Here is a 14,008-nt window from a genome sequence, read left to right on the forward strand (position 1 = left end):
GCTCCCTGCTCAGTGGGGAGCCTGCTTCTCCCTCTCTCTCTCTGCCCCTCCCCCTGCTCATGCTCACCCACTTGCATTCTCTCTCTTTCTCAAGTAAATAAATACAATCTTTTTAAAAAGTCCCTTAAAAAATTAAATGTAGAAGTAATGTATGATCAAGTAATTCCACGTCTGGATATACACTTAAAAGAACTCAAAGCAGGGACTCAAACAGATACTTGCACACCCATGTTCCTAGCAACATCATTCACAATAGCCAAACTATGGAAACAACTCAAGTATCCACTGACGGATGAATGGAAAAGCAAAATGTGGTATGGATATACAATGGAATATTACTTAGCCTTAAAATGCAAGGCAATTCTGACACATGCCATCACACGGATGAGCCTTGAGGATATTACGCTAAGGGAAATAAGCCCGTCACAAAATGACAAATTTGCTGTGTGAGTCCACTTATAGGAGGGACCTGGAATAGTCGATTCATGGAGACGGGGAGGAGAATGGTGGCTGCCAGGGCCTGGGGTGGAGGCAATGGAGAGTTGTTGTTTTGTGGTGACAGAGTTGTAGTCTGGGAAGATGAAAAAGTGCTGGGGAGGGATGGTGTTGACGGCTGCACCACCGTGTGAATGTGCTTAATGCCACTGAACAGTATGCTTCCGAGTGATGAAAATGTTCCATTTTACGTTATGTAACAAGTACAAACCACATGCACACATCCCTAAGGTCCCTCCCGGACAGGGGCAATGCGTGGGTAGCTGAGCTAGGAGAGCCCAGGGGAGCTTCCTTTCCTCCCCTTCATCCCCTTCATCGCCAACGGCCCCTGGCAACCACATCTAAGATACGCATAGAATCAAAACTTGCAAGCAGTGTGCTCCCTGAGCTGATGAGAGCGGGCTGGGTGGTGGGTCCCCGGGCTTCACTATAGTCTTCCGTGGACAAGAAAGGAAGGCCTTGCTCACACTCCGTAAATGCAGCCTTCAAAGGAGCCCGGGTGTCTGTCACAGCCACTGTTCTCAGCAGCTATCCCGCTACTCTGAGTTTACACATCACCTTTTCCAGGCCACTTCCCTGTCCACCCGCGTCTTCCTGACCCAGGCCGGATGAGATCCCTGCCAGCCCGGAAGACTCTGGTAATCACAGGTCACACCCAGGGCCGGAACAGGACCCCTCAGGAGAACAGCACCACACGCGCCCACAGCCCTGTAGTGGCCATCCTCCCTGTCCTCAGAGGGCCACAGCGTATCCGCCCTCAAAGCACCAAATGCACTTAGCCCAGCCGCAGTCCTGTCAGCCTCTCAAGGGGCCCCCAGCCGCTCCCCATAGCCTGTCTTTCCCTTAGCCCAGCCTTGGATCAAACAGCTCCAGTAACTTCCGACACTCCTTCCCCATTTTCGTATCTGTGAGCCAGGAAGCATACGTCTCACGACAAGGCCTCTGCCAGGCCCTGCTGAGGTCTCTGCTGCAAGAGTTCCCGGGAGATGTGTGTAGAACCAAGCTCAGACCACTGGCCACAGGTCTCCTGGCTGTAGCCAAGCAGAGGAGGCCCTGCTGGACCCAATATTACCTGGAGGGTCCTCAGATCTTGCTTCTGTGGCCTAGCTGCTGCCACAGGTGCGGAGTCCAGATCCCAGCTCCTGTCCCACCCTCTGACCAACTGCACCCCAAGATGAGAGTCTGGAGCAAATCCTCAGGAGGAAGAAAGGTTATGTTCCCAGCCCTCCCCTCCCAGAATAGACATGGAAACAGCTGGAAAGGGCCAGGGGAGGGATCCTGACAAACACATACCAGGGTTGAGAGAACAGAAGAAGGGACCCCGGGAACTTGGGTAGGGGTGGGAGGAACTCAATCACGCATTAAGACCGAGGCAGGGTGGTCTCCTATCCCTGTTTAAACTGTCAGGAAAGGGCTGGGGCGTATTTATTTACCGAGTTAAAGGAGGCTCAAACACGGTCTTCCTTCTGGTGGCTGGCCAGCTGCCGTGGGCAGGTTTCTGCAGAGGCAGGCACTGGGCCCCCCACCTCATCATATCTGCAGAAGCCCTGCTATTCCCGCTCCGGCCCCCCTCTCTGGGCCCTGCACCTCTCCTGGGTCGCAGGCATCCAGCATAGTGCTAACGGTGCCACGGGGCTGGTGAATTCCAGACAGCAGCTCACGTCCTTGGGGGTGTCCGGCCAGCTAGGCATCGCGCCTCTGGGAGAGGCTCAGAAAACCCTGGCTGGGACAGAAAGAGCCAGGTCTCACCGAAGGGCACACAGGTTCCACAGGTCCAAGCTGGCTCTGGACGCCACGTTCATGCACAGCCTCGAGCCTTCCTCCCACCACCCTGTCCGCTGGGAGCAGATTCTATCTGCACGATTGGCCGCGGGTCCTGAGGCTCCGCTGGCTTCTTTATTATGTGGCAGAATCCCGGGCGCAGTCACAGAATATCTGTGGCGCTTCAGGGAAGCGAGTTTCCCAAACAGTAGAAAAGCCTCAAATGTGCCAGAGCAAGCGGGTATTTTTGCAAATTACCTGCTACCCTTTTGCTGGGCACTTCCTCTGGGCGAGGCACAACACCGATCTCCTTGAATCCACCTTGACCCCTTACTGGACAGGAACTTCTAAATGCTCATTTTTCAGACAAGAAAAGGAGTCTCTGAGAGAGGAAGAGGTGGAGCCCAACTATGCCTGGGTCCACCTGTGTGACTTATCTGGGCACTTTCGGAAGACATTTCTAAAAGGCCGAGCCTGGTAACCATATGACACACCGATTCCTCTCCGAGACCTATAACCCAAAGGAGTGAGAACAGGTGTTCAAAGCCAAACTCGTACCGGGATAATTCAATCTATGTTCAAGCAGCATTATTCACAATAGCCAAAAGGTAAAACCACCCAAATGTCCATCAACTGACGAGTGGACAAATAAGTTGTGGTGCATCTCTACAACGGGATATCATTCGGTCTTCAAAAGGAAGGAAGTACCGATACAGGGGATCCCATGGATGAGCCTCGAAGACAGGATGCTGAGTGAAGGCAATCGTAAAAGACCACAGATTGTCCGATTCCATTTATATGAGATGTCCAGAAGAGACAAATCCATAGAGACAGAAAGTATATACTTAATGGGTATGGGGTTCCCTTCTGGGGTGACGGAGGTGTCTGGGAACTAACCAGAAGTGGTGGTTGCACAACACTGAATACACTAAATGATGAGTTGTTTGCTTTGAAATGTTTAGTTTTATGTTATGTCATTTCACCTCAAAAAAAAAAAAAAAAAAAAAGATGTTTTCCTCTGTTAAAACAGGGAACCCGAAACATCATCCAGCTGTTTCCTGAAGACCAAGAACATCATTCCGGACAGACGTCAGTACTGCCTGGCACCGTAACTCCAGGCCACCCGCAGGCAGACATAGGCTGCTTTACTTTCTAAGATATCTGGTTGGTTTGGGTGGTTTTTCTGCTTTCTTCTCTACCATCACACTGGCGGCTGTCCCTTCTTTCATCTACACCAAGGGGGGGTCAAAATTCTTTATAAACAAGACGCCCCCCATCCAGTTGGACGCTGTACCCTGGCGAGAGGCCTGCTGTCAGAGCCCCTGGTTCTGGGGGAGAAGAGCCCTAGGATCCTGGGGGCTTTCAGCCTCTATCTATGCTGCCATCCAACAATGACATCACCAGGCTAGTGTGGAAAGCCCTGGCTGCCCGGGTAGTGGGAGGTCACGGTCCAGACCAGAGTGAGGCACACAGAAGGCCCTGGGGCTAATCAAGTCTCCCCGACAGGCAAGAAAATGCCAGTTGGGAAGGGCCTGAGCCTGCCCGGCTCATGGCCTGATGCCTTAGCTCCAGGCAGCTCTAGATGCCCTGAACAAGGCTGAGCTCTCTTGGAGGAGACAGGCCGACTAACACAATAGCTCTTCCACCCGGGGTTTGGGTTCCAGCTGGTTGGAGACTGAATCACCACAAGGTCAACGTTGCGGGTGACTTTTAGCAATAAAGACTGCATGCCCCCAGTGTGGGTAGACAAGGACTCCCCAATCAGCATTGAGAGAGCTGTTAAAAGATTTTCTTCTGTCTTCAAGGATCCACCTGTGCCTAGAGCTCTTCGATCCTTGAGGAGGGAAAGATCGCTTGTGTTCTGGGCCTGGGGCTGGAACCAGATGCCGCCAGGGTGGGACAGGCAGAGGCGGGAACACCAGCTGGGAAGCTGGAACCATCCGCCACTGCATGATGTGATTATTCTTCTTTAGCACCAGCTAGATTCTTCAACAAGGTTCAGAAAGATTTCCTGGAGGCAGTTTGGCCTCAGACAATCAAGCTGGTGTATTTAGCGAGTACCCAACATTCAGCCAAGGTGTATGACACGTCTATTTTCTGCTGGGCACTGTGCTGGGTACGTGACGCCAGGCACCAGAGCCCCAGCCCCGGCCTCCAGGAGCCAGCAGAATCCCAGGAGTCACATGACATGTGCATCATGGCAAAGCCACCCACGGGGGGCACTCAGACCCTCAGGCAGGGCAGCAGAGGCCATCTCCCCAAGAAGTAACTACTCCAAGACCTAATGAAGTGAGAGAGGCAGATGCTGGCTCCCCCCAGAACATGAAGGTGGGAAGGACACTACAGTGGGTCGAATGGTGGCCCCCAAAAGATACATCCACATCCTAACACCTGGAATGCATGAAGGGACCTTATTTTGGTAAAAGAGTCCTTACAGATGTAACTAAGTTCAGGACTCTGAAATGAGATCACCCAGGATTATCCAATGGACCCTAAATCTAATGACAAGTGTCCTTATGAGAGACAGAAGAGGAGAAGGCTGTGTGAAGCTGGAGGCAGAGATTAAAATGATGTGGTCACAAGCCAAGGAATGCACGGGGCCACCAGGAACTGGAAATGGCAACGAAGGATTCTCCCCTAGAGCCTCCAGAGAGAGTATGGCCCTGCTATACACCTTGATTTGGACTTCTGCCTCCAGAACTGCGGAAGAACACATACTAGTTTTAAGCCATGAGTCTATGGCCATTTGTTAATGGCAGCCCCAGGTGACTAATACAGGTGCTGCCCGTGGCGTGAAAGTGCTGCCATGGGGTCAGAGAAGAGACGGCCGGCTCCGGGAGAGGCCAGAAGGGCTTCACAGAGGTGAGGTCTGTGTGGGATGGAAGAACCACTGGGCCTTCAACCAGCAGAGGGGCTGCAGAGGTGTCCCATGCAGGGGCTTCTGGGAGCTCACGAACAAGGAAGGGCTGGGAAAGGTGATAAGCTGGGAATGAGTCAGGAGCAGTGGGAAGCAGTAATTCTGAGAAAAGCCTTGGGCTTTGGGCCAAGGACCTGAGGCATGATTTAGGAAGTATCAAGGGTCACGGAGGCCTGGACCAAGAGGGGCCCCAGGGAACACGGGCAGGTGACACTCTGGCAGCACACCTGGTGTGGCACTGCAGGTGGGACCCAGCTGGAGGGACCCAGCTGGAGGCTTCTGTGATGGTCACTCCGGGTGAATGGGTCGAGGGCCTGGTTTCAGGAGGAATGGACACCACGACATCAAATGCCACGAACAGGCCCAGGCTGAGCGGACTCACACGGAGACAGGAAGAAGAGCAAAGGGGACACTGAGTTTCTAGCACCCAAGGCCAAGACCTGGCTGCAGGCAATTGGCCAGAGGAGTCATGGCAGGTAGGGAGCACAAGGCAGTAGAGGTGAGTAGAACCCTTCAAGAGAGGATGGCACTGAGGGCAGGACCGTGGTCTGGGAGCAAAGTGGGAAATGAGGCACGTGGTCACTACATGGCTGCGGGCACCCCCCTCCCATTCTATTCCCACTTCGAAGAGGAAACGCGGAGAGCAAGAGAGAAAAGATGGTGGGAAGGAAGGGCTTCCCCGCTCTGGTGGTCAGCGTACAGAGCCCAGGCCAGGGCTGGGCCACGGGCAGGCGCTCACTGGGGGTGAGCTTAGGAGGGCAGGGGGAACACCCATTTGCCCCACCTCCACCTTGGGAAGCCTGGGGAGAGTTAGGAAAGGAGGTACATGTACACCCACACTCACAGCAGCATCATTTCCAATGGCGGAAAGGCAGAAGCAACCCAAGTGTCCAACGGCAGATAGATGAATAACAAAATGCAATGGACACGTACAATGGAGTATTACTCAGCCTTAAAAAAAGAAGGGAGTCCTGCAACATGCTACCACATAGTAAACCTTGAGGAGATTATGCCAAGTGAAATAAGACAGTCACAAAAAGACAAACACCCCATGATTCCATTGATACGAATGTATTAGTTTGCTGGGGCTGCCTTAACAAAATACCATAGACTGAGTCCATGAAACCACAGAAATTTATTTTCTCACAGTCCTGGAAGCTGGAAGTCGCCAATCAAGGTGCCAGCAGGGCTGGGTTCTGGTAAGAGCTCTCTTCCTGGCTTGGAGACAGATGCATTCTTGCTGTGTGCTCATGTGGCCTTGTCTTGGTGGGTAGAAAGAAAGAGGGTGCTAGCTCTCTCTGGGTCTCTTCTTATAAGGGCACTAATCCCATCATGAGGGCTGCCCTCATGATCTATCTCCCAAAGGCCCCACCTACAAATATCATGTTGCAAGTTAGGGAATCAACATATGAATCTGGGCGGGGGGAGACAAATAGTCCATGATATACGTGTTACCTAGAATAGGCACATTCATAGAGACAGAAAATAGACTGGGGGTTGTCAGCGGCTGGGAGGTAAGGGCAGGGTGTAGAGTTTCTGTTCGGGATGAAGAAAAAGTTCTGGAGGTAAGTGGTGGTGATGGCTGCACGACAATGTGAACATGTCTAACAGTACGGAATTACACGCTTAAAGATAGTGAAGATGGTAAACTTTATGTTAACCACCCCCCAAACAAACCCTAAACAAAAAACTAAAGATCAGCCAGGTTTAGAAATGTTGAAAAAAGAAGAAAGTAGTACAGTGTTATGGGCTGAACTGTGTCTCCCCACCGCCCAAATTTACATATTGAAGTCCCAACCCCCAATACATCCAAATGTGACCTTATTTGGAGACATGGTCTTTTTGCCAAGTTCAAATGAGATCATTAGGTTGGGCCCAAATCCAATACAATTGTTTCCTTATAGAAAAGGGAAATTTATTTTATTTTATTTTTTAAGATTTTATTTACTTGGGGCGCCTGGGTGGCTCAACTGCCTTCAGCTCAGGTTATGATCCTGGAGTCCTGGGATCAAGTCCCACATCGGGCTCCCTGCTCAGTGGGGAGTCTGCTTCTCCCTCTGACCCTCTCCCCTCTCATGTTCTCTCTCACTCTCTTTCTCAAATAAATAAATAAAATCTTAAAAAAAAAAAGATTTTATTTACTTATTTAGAGAGAGAGAGAAAGAGCACAAGGAGGGGGAGGGGCAGAGGGAGAGAGAGAATCTTAAGCAGACTCTGTGCTGAGCACAGAACCCAATGTGGGGCTCGATCTCACAACCCCAAGATCATGACCTGAGCCGAAACCAAGAGTCGGAGGCTTTTTTTTTTTTTTTTAATTCTTTATTTGACAGAGACACAGCGAGAGAGGGAACACAAGCAGGGGGAGTGGGAGAGGGAGAAGCAGGCTTCCTGTGGAGCAGGGAGCCAGATGTGGGGCTCGATCCCAGGACTCTGGGATCATGACCTAAACCGAAGGCAGACACTTAACCGACTGAGCCACCCAGATGCCCCAGAAAAGGGAAATTTAAAGACAGACCAGCAGATAGAGAGAATGTCACGTGAACATGAAGGCAGTCATCTACAAACCAAAAAAACAAAACAAAACAAAACAAAACCAACAAAAAACCCAAAAACCAGAGGCCTGGGACAGATTCTCCTTTACAGCCCTCAGAAGGAACGAACCCTGCCAACGCCTCAATCTCAGACTTCCAGCTTCCATAACTGTGAGACAATAAATGTCTCTTGTGGGAACCACCCAGTGTGTGGTTCCTTGTTACGCAGCCGTAGGAAACCAATACATAGAGTAATTGTGGCGATCAGGTACTGGCCCTGAGAAGCTGCTTCCCACCCAGTGTCTTCACGGTCAATGACCCCACTCATGGAAATGGGACTCTGTCCAGCCAGCCGCAGCCACCCGGGGGCTATCCACGCTCAGCAGCGCTCCCACAGCCCTCCACATTCCAGCTCGGACTCAAGACAGCAGAGAGAGAAGAAAAGAGCAGCCACTGTGCCTCACGAGGTCAGAGGGCAACAGGCCAGCCCTGAGCCTCACACCCTGCAGCCACCCAACACATTCCCGCCCTCCTGGGCTCTTCTTAACCAGTGCCGCTCTCCCTCAGAAGCTAAGCTATTGCAGATTTGCCCCAGACTGTGCTACTCAAGAACAGACCAGAACTACCAGGATATCTTGCAACTGTACAAATCAGAAATTCTAGAAACCAAGCATTCTGGACCCCTCACACACAATAGTCCGCCAACTGCCCCTCCCTTAAGGGCAGAACAGGAAGGGTGGGAGACCTGAGTGAAACCCCAGCACCTTCTTCCTTCCTGACCTCAGGACCTGACAAGGGGAGCTCATTTTGCTCCCTTCATCCTGCTCAGAAAGGGGGCTTTATGCGCACATAAGGAAACTGAAAGTATTAAAATGACAAGCTCACAGCACCCACAAGTCAGAGACCAACGCTGGGGATAGACAGACCATATGCCTGTGAAGCTGTTATGTGCTGAATGTCTGTGTCCCCTCCGCAATTCACATATTGAATCCCTAAACTCCAATATGATGGTATTTGGAGGTGGGGCCTTTGGGAGGTAATTAGATTTGGATGAGAATCTAACCTCACGAAAGGTTTTGAGAAAGTAGGGCCCCATGATGGGATTAGTGTCCTTCTAAGAGGAAGAGACACCAGTGCTCTTTCTCTCTCTCTGATATGTGAGGACACAGCAAGAAGGCAGATGTCTTCAAGTCGGGAAGAAGGTCTCCACCAAGAACTGATTTGGCCAGCACACTGATCTGGGACTTCCCAGCTTCTGGAACGATGACAAACCAGTGTCTGTTGTTTAAGCCACCCAGTCTCTGGGGTTTTGTTACTGCAGCCCTGTTCCATCCTCAGTGGATTTCCACTGGGAGTCACAGACTCCCCACCAGACAAGGGAACCCCCTGCTTGCCCACATTCCTGCCCCGGAGAGGCATGGCTCTGGATCAGTTCTGGGGGCTAGTCTGCAAATCTCCCCTCTGCTCTAGTCCTGGGTCACCCCAATCTACGGCACTCCTGAGAGGTTCGCTGGCTTCTAGATGCAAAGAGGGGAAGGCACCTGGGATGCTGGCCTGAGTCAGGGGCTCTGAGACCCCTGTGGGGGCAATACACAGACACGGCAACAGACACTGTCCAGGTGCTCGGCCTCAAGTCCTCACACCTCTGCAAGGGAGCGGATACCTTGTCTCACAGATGAAAAGTTGAAGGTCTGCGATTGGAAGCAACATTCCCTGAGCCCCACGGCTAATGAGTTGAGTTGAAAGGCAGGGATCCAGCCAGGCAGGTGTGCTTGGCCAAGGCCACCTCCTGGAGGTTCTGAGGGTTTAGCCCCACCCTGAGCTCGATCCCTGACTTCAGGCATCCTGGGGATGAACCGGAGGTAAGCTGAGGCGGCAGGGGTGAGGGGGAATATTTTATATTCTGCACCAGAACTTGAGATGTACCCAATGTCAAAAGCCAAAGAACAGACCAGGAGGCAGCAGGGTCTCGAAGTCTAGGACAGAATGGATTTTCTCCTGGAAAACCTTCTGTGCACTTGAATCAAGTGGCCAGGAACTCTACCATCCTTGACCTACACCTTTGGAAAAGGAAATATAATTCCTCTGTTTCCAGACTCCCCCCTCCCCCCCCCAATCCAACCTCCAGGGCCTTCTTCCATCATGCCGGAAAGAAGACAACAAACAAACTGGGATTACCGCGGCCACTCAGAGGCTCGTTTCATCTCTTGATGTTCCCACCAGTGAAATGGGGATAATGACACTCCACCCTCACACCCTGAGGGGGTGACAAGCAGGCCACCTTTCCCCTGCCAGAGGGAAGAAGCATCCAGAAGCATAAGCATCATTTATCATAATTATCAGAAGCCTCGGCTATTCATGTGGTCCAACCTGTGAAGCTCCTTTCCAAAAAACTTCATATTACCTCTTGCCTGACTTCTCCTAGGGTACTCAGCATTACCTTGTACTTCCTTGTGAGGCTGAAGGCTCCACTTTGGGAAAGGTCGTGGGGTGGGGGCGGGGGATGGTGGTGGAGAGCAGGAGCTCATGTGCTTGGGGCTACTGGGAAGATTCTTCTCTGGGCCGCAAACCATGTGTCAGCAGAATCCGTGGCACCCACTGGGCCTCAGGCTGCCATGGGTCAGAGGGTGACCCTGGCAGGGTGATCCCATCCATCTGGCCTGCTGCAAAGCCCACCAGGGCTCCAAATGGCAGCCCCACTCCGCCCTTCTCAGCAGCCCATTGCTGGTCTACCAGGGAGGCTGTGGCCCTCCTCCTTCCCAAACCCTTCCTCCATCCCACAGGTCTCTCCTGCAGCCAGGATCAGCGGGAGCAGAGCTTTCCCCATTCCCCTGGGGCTCAGAGTCAGCAGGCCACAGGCTCTCTGTGGAGCACAAGGCCTTGAGAACAGCTGAGGAACGAGCCAGAAAGCAAGCCAGCAAGGATCTCTGTCCAGATGAAAGAGGCGACAGAGGACTAGCTTCGGCTCTTGACCTGAAACTTGAAACTGTCATGTGGGAATTACCACCTACGGTGATAATCCCAGTTGTCATCACAGAGTGACAGCCTGGTCCGGGCTCCATGCTCACCCCTCAGTCAGCCAGGCTTGGGAACCAGGCCCAGCTCCCCTCTTGCTTTCCCCGGCACTGGCACCGTGGGAGGAGACAGGATCCACACACCCGAGACACCCCCAGTGGCAGAGCTGCCAGTTGCCCACTCAGGCCTCTATCTCTGTCACCGGCCAGCCCAGCCGGCAGACCCGGCAGGTCCCGATGAGGGTCTGCAGTACGCTCAGTTCTGAAAGCACCTTTTAGGAAAAGCAAGTCCTCTAGAGAGAGACTCAAGCCACAGACGGGGCAGAGTGGACCACTGCACCACAGAAAGCCCTGGGCCCATCAGGGGTACACATTCTGGGAAGAGGCCCTTCCCTCAGGAATCCTGGGGTCCCAGGGGAAACAAGGCATCTGGAAAGGCTCCCAGAGGTATCCGACACCAGCTGTGAGCCTGGCGCTTCTCCCAGAAATACCGCACATGGTAGAAATAACAGCTTGGTTCAACTGGGTCACTCTGCCCAGCAATCACACTATCAGGCTGGCACCTCACTCAGGTACTTTCGAGGGCACAGAATTTGAGCTCAGACCTCCCAGACAGACCTGAAGAGAACGAGGCCGATTCCTGCTCTTCACGATCTTGACTCTAGCCCACTACCTTAGGTAGCTGTCCTGGCATCCCTTCACCTCCAGAGTGGGCACCGCCTTCCCCCCTTTAGAGGTGAGCAGCGGAGACCCAGTCAGATCACACGCTCGCAACAGCACGTGCCACACGGCAGGCATCTAATAGGTGTGCATCCCCCCCTCAGCCCTTGTGAAAGGACCTCCGACAGCTTACGCCCAGGGCTCTTTGCTGTGCGCACCTGGATCTTCCCCGGTAGGAGGCATGTTCTGTCTTCTTAAAACCAATCTCGGCGGTGCAGGTATGTTTCCCTGGTCTTGCCTTAATCCAGTCTGAGCCCTGCTCTGCTCTTGGCCCGGAGGGTGGGAAATGCCGCTAAGAGCCGGGGGTAATCGGAAGGTCGGGCTGGTCTGTTTGCACGGCGGGACCCTGACCACCTCAGAGCCACCAGCTTTCTGAGAACCCAGCCTTCCAAAGAGGCTCCAGGACAAGGCGGAGGTCACAGCCATGGGGTGCTCAGAGTCCACGGGACAGCAGGAGGCCAAGGAACCTATGTGGAGAGACCCGCTTTTCTCTTTTTTTGGCGGGGGGGGGGAGTTTTACTATTTATTTATGACAAATATCCCACATCCGTGATCTCCTCCAGTCAGAAGTTCTTTGAAACGATGCCATCGGCCTTGGCCAGTCGGAGGATGGAGTCATCAGACTCACCCAGCCTGCGAATGGCCCCACAGATAGCGTAGGTTCTGAACTGGCCGTTGAACCTGCCCGTCACCTTATCAACCTCGGCCACGTTCATCTGGATGGACGCGTGGTCCTTGGTGCCAATGATGCGGTTGCTGGCACATACAGGTCCACGAACTCGCCGGTGTCGTTCTGCACGTCGAGGGCGCGCCTGCTGCCACCACCACGAGACCCGCTTTTCTCTAGGGGATGTCAGAACCTAGACAGCTGTGCCCAGAATGGTGGCACGTGGAAGGCCTGAGAGCTGGGGTAACAAGGTGACACACTCAGGCATACACGCGCACATGCCACACTCCAAGTTTCCAGAAAGACCCACGACTCACTGGTGACATAACACATCCCTTCCTTTCGGCAGCCCCCCCTGGAATGCCTTTGAAGACATGGGCCTGGACATTTACGCCCTCTATACCCTGTGCGGAGGGTTCCCTTAATTGGAGAAACACATACCCAGGCTATAACCCGATAATCGAACCCAGAAAGCAGGCTGGTGGCAGAGCTGCTTTCAGGGAATTCAGAGCCAGAAGACCTGTGAAGTGAAACGGGAACCGAGCCTCTGTCCTCAAGCCCACTCTGGTTTCTATCCTTACCGCGGCTGAGAGGAGTATCAGGCGCAACAGGCTGCAGAGCCCGGAAGGCCACTGCTGACCTTCGCCAGCCTGCCCCCCTGAGTGGTGAGGGCCCCCCCCCGGCCCAGCCCAATGCTCCATTCTGGGCCTCGGCTCACACCCTCTCCATCCAGACGGACTCCCTGGGCCTCCGAATTCTACCAGTTCTTCAGGGCCTGCTGCCCCGACAAACCCTTCCCAAATGTGACTTAACCTGATAGTCACCTCCCGCCCCTCTTATGGGATGCTCTCCCAGGTTCTTTTTCCCAATCACTGCGTGTAAGAGCTTACCTGGCTTCTCACCTACTTTACAACCCACATCTAGTGCCTCCTAAACAACTCAAGCTCCTTAGGACAGCCCATGTCCTAAGGCCCCTGACCACCCAGGAACCATTTGAAAAGGGACCGTCCCCCGCTCGACTTATTTTAGCTCATGGATCACCCCACCTCCCAGGGTGTAGATCAAAATAAACAGACAACCACCCATACACATAACCACCAACATGCGGGGTGCTGGGAAACATGAGATTAAAGGCAAGCCCCCTTCTTTTTAAGCTGGTAAGATACATAGTAAAATTTCCATTCACTACCTCCAGAGAGTCCAGCTGTGCATGGGTCTCTATAAAAACGCTCACTTAGAAAATCCCACAGCTGACAGCCATCCGGAGGACTCGGCCCTGAGTTTCAGAACATCTAAAGGGTGTGTGGGTTGAGCTCATTTCTGAGTCACAAAAACCGAAAGTGATTTTTTGGGTCACTGACAACCGGGAAAGCCTCCAATGTCTGCCCACTGACCCCACGTGCCCATGGCCTAACGACTGATTTTCCAAGGGCCCCTGGCTGGCACAGCTCCTGGAGCAGGCAGGGCTGCTGTGCTCTTCTGAGGACCAGGAAGAAAGAGGCTGACAGAGAGGGGACCGGGGCGCTAAGGGCCCAGGTGCCCACTACGTGCACACACAGAGCCGGCACTTCACGGGCATCATTGAACTTGAGCCTCGTGTTTTAGGAAAGGGGGGGAAAAAAAGCAGCGATGGGGTCTTCTGTTTCCAAACAAGAACAGCCTGTCACCACCGGGTGGAGAACTGCTGCAGGCTGCCTCCGCCAGGAGAAGGGCCGGTGGGAACAGCGTGGAGATGCTGCCGGGGCCCGGAGCCTACACAGGCTGCTGGGAAGCACATTTCAAGAACTGAGCATCCAAGTGGGGAGACGCTGCCTCAGGCGGGCACGCGGGCCCTCTGGAGGCTCTAACACAGAGACTGTGCTCTGGTCGGGGCCCTGCCGCAGACCTCAAGGGGTCCCAGAAG

The 14,008-nt window shown here is 53.2% G+C and overlaps 1 protein-coding gene and 1 pseudogene across 1 annotated transcript in view; both read right to left on the reverse strand.

The window, feature by feature from the left end:
- Positions 1-14,008, reverse strand: part of BCR (BCR activator of RhoGEF and GTPase) — a 119,777-nt gene that overhangs the window by 61,348 nt on the left and 44,421 nt on the right. The window lies entirely within an intron of this gene.
- LOC118526615 (small ribosomal subunit protein eS21 pseudogene) lies at positions 11,959-12,438 on the reverse strand (annotated as a pseudogene).

This window comes from Halichoerus grypus, chromosome 13 (genome assembly GCF_964656455.1).
Source record: "Halichoerus grypus chromosome 13, mHalGry1.hap1.1, whole genome shotgun sequence".
In the NCBI taxonomy this organism is placed as follows: domain Eukaryota; kingdom Metazoa; phylum Chordata; class Mammalia; order Carnivora; family Phocidae; genus Halichoerus; species Halichoerus grypus.